Below are 17,273 nucleotides of genomic sequence, written 5' to 3' on the forward strand. Positions count from 1 at the left end.
GCCTTGATGCAGTGAGTGGAGTGATGTTTTTTGGTTATGTGACAAAGTGCTTGCACTGATGTGAGCGCAGAAAGTGTGCGAGCTTTATGAAGCTACAGGAGTGACGCAGCTCAAACAGAAGAACGTCACAGGACTCAACTACAATTTTCCATTTCACTGCTGTGTAGACTGAAATCGAGTCTGTTTTATAACCGAACCACCACTGGATAGCGCATGAAACCCTGGCCATTAGTGGAAAAGCTCAGACCCGACACAGAACGGAGGATGCTACTTGGGACTGTCTTCCTTTCGTTTCATGTCAACATTTTCATTTAACGTTAACGTTACGTTTACTTTCAAGTCAAGTATTCAGAGGAAAATTACTTTGACGGGACATATGATTAGATGGGCATGTTGGCTTTGCAAAAAAAAAAAGAAAATCATGCAAACGGAATAATACTTTGCAAATCACTTTGCCAAGCCTGCAAAAAAAGATAGGACGATGAGGCAGTCCAGTTAACATAACATCCAACATTACCTTAAACTTGGCTACTAATACAGCAAGACAGCCGACAAATACCACTGTCCAATGACACCCATCACTGACAATATTTTTAGTCCGCCAACTTAATCCCACTACAAAGAAAACAATCTTGGGTGAAGGTTAGATCAGACTTAAAATAACCGACTGCGACTGAAACGACACCTGGGACCCCGTCTCATTTTCCTCCCCGCATAGTTAATTTAATTTATCATGATCGTTTAGCTACCGTTAAATTATTGTAACGCAAGGATAAATGCACAGTCCGTCAGCTAGCTATCGATATCATAGCTACCCATGAAGCCACCACCAGAAGCGGTAGCATAATAACGTTAACGTTACACCAATCTGTCTCCACAAGCTGGTGTGTTCTTGAAAATGCCCCTTTCCATCCCTTTGCTTTCAGAGGAAATGTTTTCCCCGGCTAATTGTTAGCCAGACATAACACAGGTAAGTTGTTGTTTTTTTTGCAACCTATGCACTATATATATATATATATGCACAATATTGGTATTGCATGCCTAAAACCCAATGTTAGCAATTGTCATAATGAGTACGGTGGCTAGCTAGATAGCGATGTTGCTAGGAGACGGATGTTAGCAAGCAGAGCTATCTGAAGGGAAACTACAGTGTGTCAATTGTGTTAATGAAACGGGTTTACGTTACAGTTGATGTTGCAGTGTCTAAAACAGTGTAATTTAGTGTCGGAATGCTTAACTGTACAGTTTATCTACAGTGCCAGCGTGAAATCACGTTGTTAATTTGCGGGAATTGTCTGTCATGTTTCCATCCTCTAGCAATTCTCTGATTAATGTTCATTGTAGTTCTAACGTTAACGTCGTTATTGCAGTTGTCAAACCCATGGCTTTAACGGAGGCTAGCTGCAGGTTAATGGATAGTTCATGTGCTTACCAAGAATAATTTATAGATAGCGTTCTACTCAATGTCAGATTAAGTAATCACAACCTTGTGATTTTACCTTGTGCCATGCCGCATATGCGTTTCATGTCTAGAAATTAAATCCACCTAAATTAATGCAACGTCCCTTTCCCTGGCTAACAGTTTTGCACCATTTGTGGTTTTGCAGACGCTGTAAACAACTGTTTCACGGGCTATGGCCTAGTGGTCCTTTGACCTATTTGTGTTGAGTTACCTTTACCGTTATCAGTGTAGTGAGCTTACGTTACACTAGGATTGTCTGTCTTCCTTGATGAATGACCATGCTTCAAGTCGGAGCCTAGCTGACACTGAGATTCTCAGAGGTCCCATTGAAAGGATTTATTAACGTTAGCCAGATTCAACCATCAGATCAAAATGCATGCAGTCTTCTTATGTCTCTACTCCAAATCAAAAGAACAATAACCAACACACTATGTAGGCCCTGTACAAACCATTGTAATACAGTCACTGCCACGGGGTTGAGATGTAGGCCTTTTGGAGTGTGATGGGGCCCTTTACTTTAAGGTATGGAGATGCTTTTTTCCAAAGTCTTGGCAGGTATCGAGGCAGATATTAGTCATCATTTTGGCCTGGGAGACAGCAAAACTCTGGGCCTGCCCTGCCCTAGCCCCGGATCCTCATTTCTGTCTCTCACCTGGAGTGTTCGAATGTGTGTTCATTTTTACAGACACTGTTTAGGGGAAAACTATGCTTTCAGATGGTGTGCTCTTAGGAGAGGCTCAAAGCAAAAGGCATTAGGCTTGCTTGGCTTGAAAAGGCAGGATGCAATTACCACTTTTTTCTGTCCATTAGGCCTAATTTTTACAGTTTGAAATGATGTGTCCTTTTTCACGTGTTTTTGCTTTTAGAGTTAGAAATACAGAAATAGCATTTACATTTTAATTGGGTACTTTTTTCTCTATAGAGAAAATTAGCCTAAATTCAAGTAGCCTTCTACACCATAGACTGTAAAAAATAGTGACAGATAGGAAACATCCAGAATGGACACTGATTGGATGAAACCACTTGTTGTTGTTGTTGTTGTTCTGTTTGTTGTTGTTGTCCTGGTTTTGAGATGAATGAATGAAAGATGAATGTCTATATCTGTCTGTATATGTTTCAGATGGTGTGCTAAATTTAAACCCTGTGTACATTATTGACTTCTTCGAGGCTCCTAAACTACAGGCAGAATGCTACTTGAGAGCCTCTGAAATGAAATTTAGGGCCGGGGGGCTGCAGGGTGTCTATGGCCAGAATGAAGAAAAAGCTGCACTGTATCTAATGATCATTCCAAAATGATTAGGTTTATCCCGAACGAATCCTGTTATGAAGCAGGCCTCGCAGAAAGAATGAGTCACAGTATTGATCTCTCTCTCTCGTCTCCTTTCTCTCCTCTGCCCCGGCCCTTGCGCAGAGGGAGACTGCTAATAGCCGCAGCTCCACTCGGCCTGGAGGAAGGGAGGTGCCCGCCATGGCCAGTCACACACCATACACATACACAGTGTGATTCTGCCAATCACATCCAAAACCAGAGGCTTCACGGCTCATAGCTGCTGCTGCTGCTGCACAGTTAGGTGAATTTTTCAGAAAGCCTATTCAGGTGGTTCAAGTGTGATGAGGGACCAAGCTGTCTTGAGCAAGGCCACCCTGATCCATCCCAGGCTAATAAGCTGACGGGAATGTGTGTCAGCTGATAGGTGGTGAGCCTTCTGGTGTTTAGTGGCTGCTATGCATCACCCAGGTGGGTGCTACACATTGGTGGTCTCCTTCACTGTGAAAGTGCTCTGGGTGTCTTGAAAAGTGCTATAAATACATTATGATGTTGTTATTGTTGTTAGGTGGAGCAGGTAGGGTGAGTGGAAAAGACGCATTGTGAGTGTCTGTTATGTGTGAAAGAGATGGTGTTGCTGTAACCCTGGGTAACACGCGAAGCGGAGCTGATGCACAGGTGATGCAGGGGTTTGGTAGCAGCCAGTGAGCTGCTGCTGCTGTTGTGCGAGCAGGTGGAAAAGCAGATGGGTCACTGAGTCTTCTCCTCAGATTTTATTACTGACAATTTACAGGCCTCCAAAACATTCAGCTAAAGTTTTTCTTGAAGAGCTAGGTGAACTGCTATCAGTTGTTTGCATAGAGTTTGACTGTCTTATTATATCAGGGGATCTAAACTTGCATGTGGATAATCCTGAAAACAATTATGCCAAGGAATTCATTGCACTAATCGATACTTTCTCCCTAACACAGCATGTACAGGGGCCAACACACTCTCTCGGCCATACCCTCGACCTTGTTATCACAAAGGGTCTCGATGTCTCTACAGCTGTTAAAGACCTGACGTTATCTGACCATTTCTGCGTGTTCTTTGATGTGTCTATGTCCCCACACACTCAAAACACAGCTATGATAGTAAAAAGGAGAATCATAAATGATCAGACAAGTGCTCTCTTTGAGCAAGCACTTTCACTAAAGTCAAGTCAACTGTCAGACTCTGAAGACTTATTTGATCACTTTAATGCAAAAATGGCAAACATTATGGATGACATTGCTCCATTACAATTCAAGAAGGTTATGGACAAACAGAAAGCACCATGGAGGCAAAATCCAGCAGTTAAACTTCTAAAAAGAGAGTGTAGGAAGACTGAAAGAAAATGGCGTAAATACAAACTTCAGATCTACTATGAAATCCATAAAGAGATGCTCCGCACATATAACTCTGAAATATGCAAAGCAAGACAGCCTTTCTTTTCTAACATTATCAATAGAAGTTCAAATAACACTCGTATTCTATTTTCAACTGTTGATAAGTTAACAAATCCCCCCTCACAATTAGCGCCTGAACTTCTCTCAACTAATAAATGCAATGAGTTTTCATCTTTTTTTAAAGGTAAAATTGACAAAATCAGACTCAACATATCTGCTCAATTACAAATTCAACAACCTGAACTTCCAGCAACAAACAGAGGGATACTAAACTTGATGTCAGAGTTCAGCTTGATAGACTACGAAACACTTGAAAAAACGGTACAGAATCTCAGCTCTTCCACATGTGTCTTAGACACTCTGCCTACCAATTTCTTCAAAACTGTTTTTCACCTCATAGCGGCGGATGTCCTTCAAATTGTAAATGTATCACTGCTGTCTGGCACTTTTCCTAAGTCACTGAAAACAGCTGTTGTAAAGCCACTTCTCAAGAAGAATAACCTGGATGCCTCCATGCTAAACAATTACAGGCCCATATCCAATCTACCTTTTATTGGCAAAATTATTGAAAAAGTAATCTTTAATCAATTAACCACCTTCCTAACATCAAATGGGTATTTTGATTACTTTCAGTCTGGTTTTCGGGCAAATCACAGCACTGAAACAGCTCTCATTAAAGTTTCCAATGACATACGCCTCAACACAGATTCAGGTAAAACATCAGTCCTAGTGCTACTAGACCTGTAGTGCAGCATTTGACACTGTTGATCACAATATTTTACTACACAGACTAGAACAGTGGGTTGGATTTACAGGCATAGTTATCAGCTGGCTAAAATCATATCTACAAGAAAGGAGCTTCTTTGTTGCCATCGGTAACTGTACCTCAACACCAACGTCCTTGACCTGTGGTGTTCCCCAGGGGTCGATCTTGGGGCCACTATTATTCAACCTCTATATGCTCCCACTTGGACAAATCATTCAAAATAATTTGATTTCATATCATAGCTATGCAGATGACACAAACAAATTTACTTAGCTCTATCACCAAACGACTATGGTCCTCTTGAATCTATGTGTCAGTGTATAGAACAAATCAACACCTGGATGTCTCAAAATTTTCTTCAGCTGAATAAAGAAAAAACTGAAGTAATTATATTTGGTAAAAAGGAGGAAAGACTTAGGGTTGCCACTCTCCTTGACACAAAAGGGTTGAAGGCAAAGGATACTGTTAAAAATCTTGTGTATTAATTGACAGTGATCTAAATTTCAACAGCCACATGAAAGCGATAACTAAATCAGCTTTTTACCACCTCAAAAATATTGCCAAACTCAGAGGGCTGATGTCAAAACATGACTTAGAAAAACTCATTCATGCATTTATCTCCAGCAGGGTTGATTACTGCAATGGACTGTTCACAGGCCTTCCTAAAAAGACTATTAAACAGCTTCAGGTGACAAAATGCAGCAGCTAGGATTCTAACAAAAACTAAAAGAACTGACCACATTACTCCAATTCTTAAGTCCTTGCACTGGCTTCCAGTAAGTCACAGAATTGACTTTAAAGCACTATTGCTTGTTTATAAATCAGTAAATGGAGCAGGACCTAAATACTTGTCAGACATGCTTCAGCAGTACACACCTTCTCGTCCTCTCAGGTCCCAGGTGAAAAACCTGCTAGTAAAACCCACAGTTAGAACTAAACATGGTGAAGCAGCTTTTAGCTGCTATGCGGCTCAGCTGTGGAACCAACTTTCGGATGACATCAAAAAGGCCCCAACTGTAGCCAGTTTTAAATCTAGACTTAAGACCAAACTGTTCTCAGATGCTTTCTGCTAACTGTGCCGAGTTACAAATTCTGAATCTGCCTTGATAATTATTCTACCTTGTCTTTTATTACTTTTTTTACTACTTTTGCCTTTGTTTTTGCTTACTAATTATTCTTTATTTTTAAATGATTTTACCTTGTGTTTTATGTTTTCTTTTTATTATGATCTTTACCTTTTAACGATTATTTGACTATATTGCCCTTCTATGCTTTTATTTGTTATTATTGTTTGGTTTTGTTTATGTAAAGCACATTGAATGACCTCTGTGTATGAAATGCGCTATATAAATAAACTTGACTTGACTTGACTTGACTTGCCATGTCAAATCAGACAAAATCCAATCCAGGAAAATGGTTGCTGCACCATCTCAGAGTTGTCTACTGTATAATGTTTGGGTTCCAAAACATAGACCTTTCAAATATTTTTTTGTTCAGTTCCAAGGTTTGCATATTTTCTTTGCCTTTGTTTTTTTACACTCTAAAAATGGCTCATCTTGGGAGCCATATTGACATTAATATCTTAAAAAGTATTACTCCTAGCCGGCGCAGACTTTGCAGGATGGAAGACAAACATGTTATCAGTATGACTGGACCATTAAAAGTTTGTACTGAATGCCCATTGATTTTATGTAAGGCACATTCGGAACAAAATGTAAAAATTATAAATTATAATTATAAACCCTGTTTTTGTGGTTTCAGTCAGTATTTTGTCTGCAATTACAATACTCTTATTTATATTGTGCCAATATTTGATGCATCTACAGCACATGTACATGAAGATATAAAAAATAAAATGAGGTGTATAATTATTTAGATTACCAATAAGTCCCAATATTGTACCATGTTTTAGAATACATAAACCCTGTTAATTACATTGTTATACCTCTGCTTCTTCATGCTTGTTCCTGAGAAACTTGAGAAACTAATTATCTATGGTACAATACTTGTACTCTTAAACCCCAAACATTGAGCAACTTCCACTAGCTACCCCACATGGCATTTAAGTCATAGTACAATTTATTTTAAAGACAAAAATAATGATTGATACCACATGTATACAGAAATTGTAGAGCCTTGTTGAAAATCAGTGAGCATGCCATACAAAGATAATGGTTCAGTCATACTTGTTTGTCTTCCATCCTACAGTACAAAGATTGGGATGGTTATGAATAATACATTTTATGATATTAATGCACAAACATTGCTTCCTCCTAGATAATGTGTTTTTCAAGCTGTAAAACTGAAGTAATACCACAAGCTGAAAACTGAAATATTTTACAGGCTTTGGTTTTAGGACCCATTCATATAGACAAGATTTGAACAATATCTGAGATGGTGCAGCAGCAACCTTCTTATAAATCTTATTTGACCCGGAATGACCCAGATACATCTTTACAGCTGTGGGTGTACACTTGCTGTTCAAGTGAGTGTCATGCACTGATGGATCAGTGCTGAGTTAGGCCTAAGCTTGATTCATAGTCTATGCAAAGTATGCTAACACAGCCAGCTAGCTATGCGAGGAGAATTTGGCATTTGCATAGCAAAATGTGTTGTCCATTTTTTTGTGATGCTACTCAAGCGCAAGTGCCATGTCATGTGTTTTCCGGTGGGGGTGCATCGTCCACATTGCTTTTGTAAACTATGACAAGACACTTCAAAACGTGTGGGAGCCTTGGGTTGTCAGCGGCGTCCACATTGCTAGTGTAGACTATGAACCAGCCCTTAAGTGTATTGTTAAGTTGAAGATGGTGCATTGGTAATTCACTGCTGCAGTATGTACAGGTGGGCCAACAGTATAGTCTGCTGCCAATGAAAATGCATGGTTTTCATTTTCCATCCTGCACTGCTTGGCCTTGCCCATCCATCCATCTTGCTGCATTCTTGTCAGCTTATTAGCCTGGGCTGGATCAGGGAGTTCTTGCGCAGACAGCTTGATCCCTCAGCCCCTATCCACTTCTCCGACCATTTGAATAGGCTTTTTCAAAAACCATTCACCATCCCACATTTGTGTGTTGTAGTATTTGGTATCTGTCAAAGAGTGTAGCCAGAGTTTTCTGTGTTCTATGCCAGCCTTGCTTGAGCGAAGCAGAGCCAAGCAAGCGTTTACATCAAGAGGAAAAGTAAGCATTCCATTAGGGCTGTCAGCGCTGTCTCGAATCACCTGCCCTTTGTCAAAGCTTCATCAATTATGTACAAACCTGGATGCTACTTTTTCACTGTGACGCCCAGTCAGCCAGTCCCGCGGGGGCCCTGTGTGATGTAGTTAAGAGTCAGCACAGCGTCGGTGGCCCCACAGTGCGGAGAGGCTCAGCTGTCATGGCGTTTGTTTTGTGAGCGCCAGTGCGTGGGCGCTGCTCTTAGCCCGCCGAGGACAGCGAGAGAGAGAGAGAGAAAGAGAGAGAACCATTATTAATGAATGCAATCAGGAAATGGGCAGTTGGTCTTAATAGATCCTTAATCTTGGTAACAAATGGCCCCAGGGGTGGCAGAGAAAGGCCTGTGTCACCGGCAGCTCCAGGCAGCGGGTTGGGTCATTACTTGCTGCCACAGGCAACTGTATATTTTCCAGTCTTCACGCTTGGAGTGCATCCAGACACTAATGGGATTGGGCAGTGTGCTGGTTTGCTCTCCTGCCCCTCCTCCGTCCCCGTCGCCCACCTCCCTCTCTGAGTGTCTTTGATTAATGGTGGGCAGCCCGAGAGTCACTCTTGCTGAAGTCCAGCACAGGGGCGTGCTCACTTCACTCCGACAGGAGTCTTGTCTAGAACAGGCACATCCACGCCTTCTAGAATACAATATGGCAGCCTGTATTTATGACTAGTCTAGCAAAGGGGTGTGTTCACTTCACTCCCACTGGAGTCTAGAAGAGCCACATCCACACCTTCTAGAGTACAATATGGCAGCCTGTGTAGCATCACTAGTCCATCACAGGGGTGTACTCACTTCACTCCGACAGGAGTCTTGTCTAGAACAGGCACATCCACGCCTTCTAGAATACAATATGGCAGCCTGTATATTTATGACTAGTCCTGCACAGGGTCGTGTTCACTCCCATTAGCACAGGGGAGTCAAGAACAGGCACAATGCTGTCTTCTGGAGTACAATATGGCATCCTGTGTGTTTGTGACTAGTCCAGGAGAGGGGTGTGTTCACTCCCAGTAGAATCTGGAACAGGCACATCCAGAGTATAGTATGGCTGCATGTTAACTACGACCAGCCCTGGTGCGTGTGCCGTGTTCACTGACTCACTGAGAGGAGTCTAGCCCCACAGGCTCACTTCTAAAAACAAATATGTTTATTGACATCAGAATGAGCAATGATACCTGTTGTGTTTTACCAACCGTGCGGTTTAGCCCCGCACCTGCTTGAACTTGAACTTGCAGCAGTATTTAAATGGGAGGCAGGCATGCGAGCAAGGGAACTAAAACCCATGGGTGCTAGCCTCTCTTACTAGCACGTCTCCCAAGGCCTTGGGAGGGAAGTTTATTCAACATACATACTGTGCAGCTATCGTACCAGCTGGCTACCTTCACTGAAGGACTAGCTTTTACATTTACATTTAGTCATTTAGCAGATGCTTTTATCCAAGGTGACTTACAACAATCAAGGTACAATAAAGGTACAGTGCCTCTAGGACATTGTTAGTGCAACAATAAGTACTACTCATAGAATAGAATAACAGTTCAGCTGAGGTAAAGGAAAAGGAACATCCCCAGACCAGGTAGTCTAGCGCATCGGTGTGCTCATAGCCTTAGGAGTGTGCCACAAAGGTGGGTTCACTCACTCTGAAGTCTGCCTGCATTGGAGAATATTCGCTCCCACTAAAGCAAGGCACAGAAACCTTTTCACACCCCACTAGAGTTTAGCGTACGGTACCACCATATTCTCTTTTTTCTGGAGTTTTGCACAAGGGAATTAAAAATTCACCAAGTGCCAGTGTTGAAGAATGAGAGGTCAATTCATTCAGAGTAACAATGAATATTCTAGCTTATCCTTGATCTCTGACTCAGAGTATCACAATCAAAGAGCATCATCAGGCTACGAGAAGGTCCATTTACAGTATAGTTCCAGCAGCCCCAATTATGGAAATACAAAAAAACAATTAGCAGCGTTCAAGTCATTTGAGTCACATGATTTCCTGAAGGAAATCTTTTTACTGAAAGATGCCTTTTGAAGTATGATATTCTGTTCCCTTTTTTAGAAAGCAGTTCAGTGTTTTTTTCTCTGAGATTCTTACTTCTATCTTGCTGACATTTTAATACTTCACCGTTGACATCTATAGATGACTTTAATACCTCACTGAAGAGTGAGACATTTCCGCATAATCTGTTTCCAGAGTTTTGAATGTCAAACCAATCGACTGCTCTCAATTTCAGTTCAAGTTTCTTACAGGTGTGACGTTGGATGCAGAAACCAGACTCATGTACTGTATTACAGCATTGGACAGTGTCATGTTATAGCCTGGCTCAATGCTGGTGTCAATGACCATCTTGCAGTTGTGCAAATCATTAACATGAAAGACATCTCAGATAGGTTAGACATACTTCCAGCAATAAATTCTATCAAATTATTTACACATTTAGAGCAGTGGCTGTGAGCTTAAATGGTTTAGATACTAAAAGTAGACAAGAAAAAGAACAGGATGGCATATAATTGATTACTTCTAAGTGTCATCTTGAAGGTACTACTTTGTATTTTCTCTGTAAGGGTACCATTTTTGATCAAGTGGACATGTTTCATCATAGAAGTAAAAGGCTTGATAAGGAAAGACAGAATGTACTTGAATAAGACATATAATTTGCACTGGCAATGTGCTTGCAATGGCACTCTCCTGCACTATTATACCATTGGACCTTTCTGCATTTTTTCCACACCGCTCCTTTAACAGGTTACAAACTAACCTTACTGTAATGGCACACTATTGATATCTTATATTAATCACTTATATCCCTTATATTTGTGTAGTATGTGTGTGAGTATGTCATATGTGTGTGTGCCTACTGTATGTGTATAAGCTACGGACACCTTCATTTCCTTTTGGATCAATAAAGTATCTCTATCTATCTATCTATCTATCTATAAGTTGGGACGTTGTGCAAAATGTGCATTAAAACTGAATGTAATAATCTGCAAATCTCTTAAACTCACATTTAGTTGCAAAAAGGACACAGACAATATATCAAATGTTGAAAATTACAAATTTGACTATTTCATGGGAAATATATGTTACGTAATTTTGAATTTGATACCAGCAACATGTTTCAAAAAAGGTTGGGACGGGGGTAACAAAATGCTGGAAAAGTTGAGTAATGATAAAGAAAACAAAAGAGGGAATGTTTCACAACTAATTAGGGTAACTGGCAACATGATTGGGTATGAAAAGAAGCATCCCAGAGAGGCAGGGTCTCCTAGAAGTAAAGATGTAGGCGTATTCATCACTCTGTGTAAACCTGTGTGCACAAATGATGAAACAATGTAATTTTAATGCTTCTTAACATGAAGTTGTGAAGTATTTGGTGAGTTCCTCATCTACAGGATATAATATTATCAAAACAAGAGAATCCAGAGAAATCTTTGCAAACAAGGGAAAGAGCTGAAAAAGTAATTGGATGGCCATGGTCTTTTGGACCTCAAATGGCACTGCATCAACACCAGACCTGTTTCCAGACCTGTCATTGTGTGGGCTCAGGAAAAACTCTGATAACCATTGTCTATGTCCACAGTTTAATACTCAATTCATAAACTGCAGAATTAAACAAAATTATATTTTATATTATAAAATTATATTATATATTATAACAGCCCAAATTGTATTGAGACATGATACAGAAAATACCACCATCTTATTTGGGCCTAAAATGGACTGAGGTAACATGGAAAAGGTCCTGTAGTTAGACCACCAGAAATCATGGACTCATCTGGGCTAAAGAGGAGAGGGCCTATCCAAGTATCCAACCTATCCAACTTAGTGCTCAGTTCGAAACCCAACATCTATGATGGTATGTGGAGGAGCATTAGTGCCTACAGCATGGGCATCTTGCACATTTGGTAAAGCACAATCAATTCTGAATGATGTATAAAGGTTTTGAGCAACATATACTGCCATCCAGGCAATGTCTTTTCCAGGGAAGACCTTGATATTTCAGGAAAACAATGCCAAAAAGAATTCTGCAAATATTTAAATATTATTTCTCCACAGAGGAAGAGTGCAGGTGCTAAAATGAAATCCTATATCGGGGAGAAATGGGACAACATTTCATTCTCAAAACTCTAGCAAATGGTCTCTAAAAATGTATAGAATTTTGTTAAATGAAGAGGTGAAGCAGCATGGTGGTAAACATGCTCCCGTCCCAACTTTCTTTGAAACATGTTGATAGCATCAAATTCAAAATGAACATATATTTTCCATAAAATAGTCCAAATTTATATTTGTCTATGTCCTTTTTGCTGCTAAATATGGGTTTACGAGACTTGTATATTATCACATTCTGTCTTTATTTGCATTTTATACAACGTCCCAACTTTTTCTGTTTTGGGGAACATAATCTTTCTATCTATCTATCTATCTATCTATCTATCTATCTATCTCTATCTCTATCTTCATCCTGCCCATATATGCCTCTCAAAAAGGAAACCTTACCTCATCATGTTTGAAATCTTTTATTTAAAGGTCTTTCTGAAGCCCCTCAAGGTCTTTTTATTCACCCCTCATTTTAGCCTTCACAGCACATTTTAATTTAGTTTACTTACTCACTGCATGCATCAAGTTAACATTTGAGGCATGTTGTTGTTGTTGACATGTGTTGTGGTGAAGGAATGTATGATCACACAGACATAATGAGGCCAAGTGTATTTGCGCCTTTCCTGAGGTCATACTGTATGTCACATGATTTTATCTTCATCCTGCTGTACCAGTGAGGGCTCCCTCAGATCATGTCCATTCATGTCAACCATGGCTATCGTAATGGCACCAACTTCTCCTCTTTTCCAGAGAAAACTCAAGAAGGAAACAAATTAACCAAGAATTATCGTTGTAAAATCAAATTTCCACCAGCAGTTCAACACAGTTTTGTACACGCAGGATACAGTTGTAATACTGGACTGTATTGTGTGAGTTAAATGATTAATTATTATTTCTGATATATAGTTCAGTTGTATTTATTCATCATGTGTTTTATCATGAGTAGAAAATTCCCTCTTGGGATACTGTTTGTTTGCAGTGTGTGTGTGTGTGTGTGTGTGTGTGTGTGTGTGTGTGTGTGCCTGTGCGTGTGTGCCTATGTGTGTGTGTGCGTGTGTGCCTATGTGTGTGTGTGTGCGTGTGTGCCTGTGTGTGTGTGTGCATGCTGAGCAGTAAGGCCAGTCCGAGCAGTGAAGTGACTGTGCTGTGCAGCCCTCGGCCAGTCCTCGTGACTGCCCACAGGAGCTGCCTGCCCACAAGACGAGCGGAGAGGAAATGTAAACGCAGGGGGAGGGGCCTGTCTGCGTGAATGAGCCCCTGATTAGTCAGAGAGCTGGCTGTCACCGAGGCGAATGCATCACAGCGGTCACAGCCAATCCTCGCACAGCCTTTTGCATCGCCATGGAAACAGCCCTTTATAGCTCCAAGAGAGGTGGAGACATAAGAAGAGGGAAGAAGACAGGAGGGAAGGGTGAAAAAACAGCTCCCAAGCCAGTGAGAGAGGAGAGGGGGAGAGAGAGAGAGTGAGAGAGTGAGTGTGTGTGTCAGCTTTTTTTTTTCTCCTTTTGACTGATTCCACTGCTCCTGTTGCTCTTCATCTTTCTCTGATGGGTGGGATTACAAGCGGAAAACCCAAATAGAGATGATAGAATGACAACCCTCTCTGCTGTTTATCGCGTGGAAGGCAGTGGTGGAATGGACGGTCCTCCTAGATTGATTGGATCAGTGGGATAAACATGCCATGTTGATGTAAGCCAGCAAACAGGTAATTTGTGTCCTCAACATGTCTGGCATCTCAGCGTTGTACACTTTGCAGGACTCGGCCGTGGAATATATATCATTATAAACATAGGTGTATGTGTAGAGATGTATGTGATTTTCTTTTAATGTCAGTCAAACCTTTTGCTTATGAGGCCCGGTCTGTTTCGTAAGGAGGCCGATGGAGATGTTGTTGTGTTTTCCCTGTTTTCCCCTGCAATCTGGCCCTGCTGCCTCTAGCCAGACCTGAGGGTTCATGCTTCCAAGCGCATACTGCGAAGGAGCAGCAGGTTGCTCATTAAGAATCGGAGGAAAGGTATGTGGTGTGTTGTGGCGCGACACGCAGCTCAGGAGGATTTAGACAGAGAAAGAGAAGGATGAGACTGGGGTGAGCTGGGCTGGGCTGTGCTGTGCTGTGCTGCTGTGCTTTGTGAATGAAATGGTGGGGAACGGGTGGTTCAGGGATGGCTCAGCTCTGTGGCTGGAGGGAGAGAGGTAGTTGGCATGTTAAAAACGATCTCATCTCGACCACCTCTGCGGAGCCGTCCTGTCCTGCTGGTGTTTTATGGCTGTATTTTATGGTTGGCTGCACAAGCTCGCTAAAGCATCTCATATCTCACCCGGCCTTTGTCAGGTTATCTTTCATACACACATGTAAAGCTTTTTCACAAACCAGTCTGCATACAACACATTTTGATGTACCACCCTAGCCTGCCATAGTGGGTGGACAAATGTCTTGTACAAATGCCTGTTGAGGCATCTTTCGCAAAACAAATGCTTAATGGAAATGTCTTTCCAAGAACTTTTAAAGGGTAATCTTTGTTGATTTACCACTGTCATCACAAAACCACTGAGTGGTCACTAACGACAAACACCCGGCCAATGTTTCAGTTTCGATAAATAAGCCGCTGTTGTTGTGCGCTGTGTGTACATACAGCCTAATGAGGACGCCTGGCAGGCAGTTATCTGTCTCAAACAGCTAAACACACACACACACACACACACACACACACACACACACACACACACACACACACACACACACACCTGAGGATGGAGGACTACTGCATCTGACCGTGAACAGGACTCACAGAGAGCTACTAGCTGGAGCTGGGCTGGGCTGGTCAGTTGGCTCAGTCAGCCACAGCACAAGCCTGCATGACCAGGGCAGGGGAGACTGAAAGCTGTGCTGTTACAGGCATCAGAGAAACATGGGAAAGAGGAACTATGATGATGTGCAGGGATAACATCTTCTCTCTGGGTAGTTACAGTGGGGTGGGGGTGGGGGGGTGATTCAGGACATGAAACAGCTGCGGGACCTCTAGTGTTCTACATGTAGTGGTATTGAAAGAGAACTCTCCAGACCAGAAATGAGAACTGTTTTGTCTGTGTGGTTTAATATTGTGGGAGTAAATTCACCAGATAACAAAGACAGCTTTTGTTTTTACAAGTGACAGTTGCACAGCTGTCAAAAAAATGTGACTAAACTCACACAGCACATGCACTTCATGCACCTTCCCCTGTTTCTTTCCTTCCCTCCGGTAGTAGTGTTTATTATAGTGATGTTGTTACCTAAGGACTCCTTTGCAATGCAGCTTAAATGTTACTCCTCGTTTTTTAAGATTGTTAAAAGATTTTAAGATTGTTAAGATTGTCTGCTAAATGAAAAAAAAACAAAACGTAAATGAAATGTACTTTCTCTTATAGCCCCACATACAGAGGCAACAGAACTGTAGTCCTTTGGGTGGGTGTGGTCAGGGCTTGGAGTAGCTGGAAGGCAGCCTGTCACCGCTAGCCTATCCGGTACAGTGCAGACTGGCGATGCATCACTTGGCTCGGGTGTCTCTCTGTGGACGTGCTGTGCCAGGCGGAGTGTGCTGAGTTTGCACCGGGTGTTTCCCAAGGGACTCTGCTGAATTGTCAGCTACCTGTTTGAGTAAATGGATAAATATGCTGCTCAAGTTGATTTCACTATTAGCTCGGGAGAAGGGGCCACTTATCCTTGAATCAGTTTGATCCCTGAAATGAAGTAATGCCAAAATACATCATAATAAAAAACAGAAGGGCAGCAAAAAAAGACCAAGATGTACAAGAAGATGTCATACACATTTTGACCAATGAGAACAGCCTGCAGTATGCAAAAGCATTTCATTCCCCGGGTGTTTTATCCTTGGCTTCAGTATTCATTTTGCTCTGCAGGACCTACCATGGTGTGGTGGTGATGTCATTCACATTTGTATGCGAGCTCAGGGCTTTGCCAGAACGCAGTGTGTCAGTGAGAGTGGAGTGGGGACTTGCCAGCTCAGGTGTGTGTGAGGGCAAACAGACTAGTGAGGACACTAGAGTAAAGCCAGAGATTGGCCTATTAGCCTCTTCAGGTCAGAGGCTGTGGCTTGCCAAGGAGACCAAACCAGACTCAATGTAGTGGCTCAATTATGTAGTTAATTAAAGTCCTTTTGTTAAATCCAAGTGGGGTCCTGGGATGGGGTCCCCATAATGTTTGTGTCTTCAGTACGTATACACACAAGTTTTAAAGGAGAATTCCGGTGTGATATTGACCTAAAGTGTATTGAAACATGATACCGAGTGTGAACATATGTCTAATAGCCCATCTCGGCTTGTCCCCTGCACTCCAAAATCTGGCGCTAGTTAGCCGATGCTACCAACAGCTTTTTCAATAGTGGTGCTTCGGCATCGGGCTAGCCATGCAAATAAATCACTGTTTTACACCCATTTACGAGGCTCAATGTATCTCCACACTTCATTGGTAGACTTCCGAGGGCCCTGACATTTAAAACGAGACATTGAGAACTTTGAAAAAGCACTGGTAGTTTACTTACAAGACGATTTATACAGACAGTATCTTCACGAAGTTTAGCGTTTGCAGCCATCTTGAATTTAGTCACGATAAGTCGAGCAACGAGTAAGAATGAACAGGTATGATAGGGATCAGATTCCAAAAATAATTCAGTGGAAATGCATGGATTCCAGTTTCTTCCAGTAGCAGCAACTGGAATCCATGCATTTCCACTGAATTATTTTTGGAGATGGTCTATGAGACATACGTTCACACTCGGTATCATGTTTCAATACACTTTAGGTCAATATCACACCGGAATTCTCCTTTAACAAGACAGACAATTAACGTGGAGGAGCATTTATCCCCTATCTGTAGTTGTGAGTACCCTGGAAGGATAACATGTCCGTGACCTGTGCCGACGGGTCAAAGTTTGTGGGTGTCCTCCAGCCACACGCTACTTCAGTGGCACAGCTCGCAGCTGTTTGTCCACTATGCGACTGACCCACTTTAAAACACACAAAACACACACACACTCTCACGCTAGCTAGGC

General features: G+C 41.8%; 1 protein-coding gene across 8 annotated transcripts in view; it reads left to right on the forward strand.

Annotated features, from left to right (window-relative positions):
* The first annotated feature begins 228 nt into the window (after window positions 1–228).
* Window positions 229–17,273, forward strand: part of LOC121680863 (membrane-associated phosphatidylinositol transfer protein 2-like) — a 74,776-nt gene continuing 57,731 nt past the window's right edge. For 3 of the 8 annotated variants that reach the window (XM_042060419.1, XM_042060423.1, XM_042060424.1), the window contains exon 1: window positions 13,614–13,930. The gene's annotated coding sequence lies outside the window, so the exon portion shown is untranslated. Of the gene's footprint in view, window positions 971–13,613; window positions 13,931–14,174; window positions 14,240–17,273 lie in introns of those variants that run through there. The other 5 variants (XM_042060425.1, XM_042060426.1, XM_042060420.1 and 2 more) reach the window with 4 other exon arrangements.

Source organism: Alosa sapidissima, chromosome 13, assembly GCF_018492685.1.
Source record: "Alosa sapidissima isolate fAloSap1 chromosome 13, fAloSap1.pri, whole genome shotgun sequence".
NCBI lineage: Eukaryota > Metazoa > Chordata > Actinopteri > Clupeiformes > Clupeidae > Alosa > Alosa sapidissima.